Here is a 4,199-nt window from a genome sequence, read left to right as displayed (position 1 = left end):
TTTTGTGCCTGGATGATTCTTTTGTTCTCTATATATGAACGTCTCTGAAGCATTTATACCTCAAAATTCCTGCAAAGTAGAGAAATTTCTATCTGACACCAGTATACTTTATTTATTACCATTAATATGTGATGGGTTTTTAATTTCTCAAGCAGGAATAAGTAGGTGAGAGGACTTACATGTAAGAAACTTGGTAATACAGACCATTTATGACAACATGACTGACAGTGTAAAATTGTTGTTTGAATTAATAAATGCTCACCAGTTCCTCCTGATGTTTACCAGTAGATACCACTGAAGAAAACATAACTGTGGGGAACAAGGGAGTATCAATAGGGAAACGTTGAGGAAGCACCAATATTGTAGTAAATCCAAACAACATATGATGGTTTGCTAAACTGCTCATGCCAACATTTCCCAAAATTCTCCTTGAGTACCTCTTGTCCTGCCTGTCTCCCTGCTGCAGCACAGCTAAACTAAATTCTTTTCTAGAATTACCTCTTGTCCAGCACCTTTTTTTTGTCTCTTTGTGCAAACTTTTGTGAACTTTTTGTGTGTAAGTGACAAATAGGAACAACATTTTTTGAAACTCATTGAGTATATGGAGCAAGAGCTCTACAGTGCAATGTAAACTTTTGGTGCAATCCTTTAAGTGTTTGTTTTTGCATCCGACATACTAAGATTTAGACAAGATGCCTACAGCAAAATAATATTTTTTTCTTTACCTTTCGCTTGATCTGGTTTGTGTTTGTCTTTCTGCAACAACTCAACTCACAAGATTTCAGAATGAGAACTCACTTTGAGGGAGACTTGCTTAGTCCATTGACTGTATAAACAATGGACTTAGCTACAGTGAGGTCACCCATTGGTTTCTGGACTCCTGTTTTGAAGCCTTGAATTCAGCATTACAGCCGTCGCCATCTTGGTTTTTTGGAGCCAGTAGTGACCAAATTTGGGCAAGTGACTGTCTACCCTCCATTACGCATAACTTTAAGACATTATAAAATCTGAACCGGAGAGTTATAGAAAAGTTCACCCCCTGTACAGTTTTCATAAAATAAATTTGAGCTATAGTGACTAAACTTTGTTTTTGTACCAGGCTGTAAAAATGTTTTATTCTGCTGTAAATTTAGGCATTTTAACATGGGGGTCAAATGGTGATTTCTGTTGAAGGTACTGCAGTTATTGGCACTTCCTTGTTGGCGACATTTTCTTTTTTGAATGCTAAAATCAAATAAGACAGTGGTGCTGTGACTCAGGAGTTGATTGTCCACTAAGCGGAAGGTTGGCGGTTCGTTCCCCGGCTCCTCCATTCAGGATGACGAAGTATTCTTGGAAAAGATACCACACCCAAATTGCTCCTCATGACTGTTCCATTGGTGTGTGTGTGTGTGTGTGTGTGAGTGAGTGTTTAAAAAAAAGTGAGTAGCAGGTGGCACCTTGTACTGTAGCCTCGGCCACCAGTGTGTGACAGTGTGTATGAATGGGCACTCATAGTTGCAGCGCCTTGAGTTGTTGAATGACTAGAAATTTACAAGATCTGTAGCGGATAAGATTAAAAGTTTGCGTGCCAAGTTCAATAATCTTCATATTTCAATACCTGATGAAATATCCACAGTTTAACATTAACTGATGACACATATTCATTGCAGATTAAGGAAGATCAAACAAAGTGGTGATTTTTCCCTGTTTGGTAATGTAGGTGTGGTCACTGTGTGATATTTTTCCCAGTTTCCTCTAGTAAAAGCGGAGCCATTGTTTGTTGAGGGATAGGAATTAACCTGAGGTGTAACATATTTAAAGTTAAAGACTGTTGTTTGGCAGAATGATGCTGTATTTGCAGAGTTATTAAATGGACTGAGGACATATTTAGAAGGAACACACAGTAAGCATGTGACATATATTTGTTGAAGAGGCTTCAAACTGGTAGACAGTTCATCTTTGTACAGGCAGTACCTGCTTTTGTTACTAAACTGTACTCCTGTAGTTTTAGTAGCATAGTGTTACCATGAAATACGATAAACCACAATAACTCAGTGTTGGTAACACCATTTTTCATTTTTGTTTTTCCAGGGTTAATGTTTTTCTCTAGGCCAACGCAGAAGTTAGCGTTGCCCTCGTTCCCTCATCAAAAAGTCAGTGGGATTTTTTCCATTGGATTTTGGATTATATCAGAAAATATGGCAAATGGCAAACAAACGTTTATGATACTTTCAAGTTTTGTTTAACAATATAATATTCATAAATGAACACCACTTTCAGGATTTTTGAAGACTAAATACAGTTGCTTGAGGAAAAAAGCTAACATTAGTTATTAACAAACTACGCTATAGGCACGAGTTAACATTGGCATCACAACAAAGCCGTAAAGCCGTGTTCATTGTGGTTAAGCTTGATAACATTCTGTAGTCTCATTTAGCCAGTTGTTAGCAATTACCTTTTTTAAGACATAAAAGTTTCAAAGTTCACAAGTTGGACTTTTACTGATGTAGTTTATGTCATAGAACAAAACATGAAAGTCTCTTCAGCTTGTGTTAACTACAGACCTTATTTAAAGCTTCTAACCAAAAATCCATTAAAAAAAAACCTTTGACTTTGAGACGAGTGAACCAGAGCTGCTGAAATGCTAACTCATTTACAGGTTTTTAGGACTCATTCCTGGGGGACTCTATTTGTTTAAACCTGATGTCATTAAAAAAGCAAATTCTTTTATGTTCAGACATCAATCATCGTTCAGGCTTCAAACACTACGTTTTTTTGATCTACATTTAAAAGTGACCTTGTCTCCCCAGTAACATGATTTCATAACGTCCCATTTATATGAAGCATTTGGATCCCCTGCTTCCTCCTGCACTCCAATGCTCATGTTGATCATCTAGGTTAAATAAATTTACGTCTTTGGGGGTTCAGTGCCACGGGGGTTTTTGGCCGGACAGTCGGACACCAGAGACATGCCCAAATAAGCCGGGGCCATCCTTGTGGGTGAGATGTCGATGCAGTTCCCAGCTGCTGGGGGGTATTTGATTGATGGTGGGTTGGACACCCTGAAAAATTTAGGCCAAGCGTCAATGAACTGTCACAGAGATCGGTGAGAGGTGGGAGCCAGGGTGTCATCGGTGTTATCTGCTTGAAGGAGGACGTTTAAATGACAGTATTGACGAGGGTGCACGTGATCACATTATTGGAAGCAATGCTTAGCAGTGTTTGATAAGAAGATAAAAATCTTATCTAAACCAAAGATGTACACACATACTGAGCACTTGTAGTTAAGTCATCTTAAAAGTTAAGAGCTGCAATGATATCCAGCTTAACGTCATTCCTGCGGGGTCTGTATATCTATGAAGACAGATGATATTGTGATGAAATGTGGTCTCTAAATCATCCGTGCTGTGCTAGATCTCTTTTTAGCAAACAACTTCCAATATGCAGTCATGATTATTATGGTGGGAATAAAACTTGTGACAGTTTATGGTGTCATTTTGTTGTAATGATCAGGTGCCAATATAATAAAACACTTAGTGGCTCCAATTGGTACTAAAATGTATGATCGATGGAAGAATACCAGAATAAAGGGTACAAAAGGAGTGATTGGGCATTTTATAAGAGAGTAGAATAAATACTATATACAGATGGGGTACAGTAAAGAATACCCCAGTAATGAGTCCTTATACCTAAAAATGAGTTAGCATTTTAGCACCTCTGGTTCCGTCGTTTCAAATTCAAAGGGTTTTTTTAAATGGGTTTTTGGTTAGAAGCCTGAAATAAGGTCTGTAGTTAACAAGCTGAATCAAGCTGAAGAGATTTTTACATTTCTTCTATGATATAAGATATGTCAAGTAAACACCCCACTTGTTAACTTTTATGTCATAAAAAAGGTGTTGACTAACATGCGCTAAATTAGACTATAGAATGTCAGTGTGCCGAGCCGCAGCGAAAATGACTTTACAGCCTTGTAGCGGTGGTGACATTAAGTTGTGCAAACGCAGTGTAATTCCTTAATAGCCTAACATTAGCTTTTTACTTCTGGTGATTACATTTAGGCTTCAAACATCCTAAAAGTGTTGCTCATGTGTGGAGATTATCTTGTTGAACAAAACAAGTTATTCTAAACATTTGTTTGCCACAGAGTTTATTTTCTGCAATGATCCAAAATCCAATGGGAAAATCCCATAGACTTTTTGATGAGGGAACCAGGGCAA

This window comes from Plectropomus leopardus, chromosome 8 (genome assembly GCF_008729295.1).
Source record: "Plectropomus leopardus isolate mb chromosome 8, YSFRI_Pleo_2.0, whole genome shotgun sequence".
NCBI lineage: Eukaryota > Metazoa > Chordata > Actinopteri > Perciformes > Serranidae > Plectropomus > Plectropomus leopardus.
Note: the sequence above shows the minus strand (reverse complement) of the source record.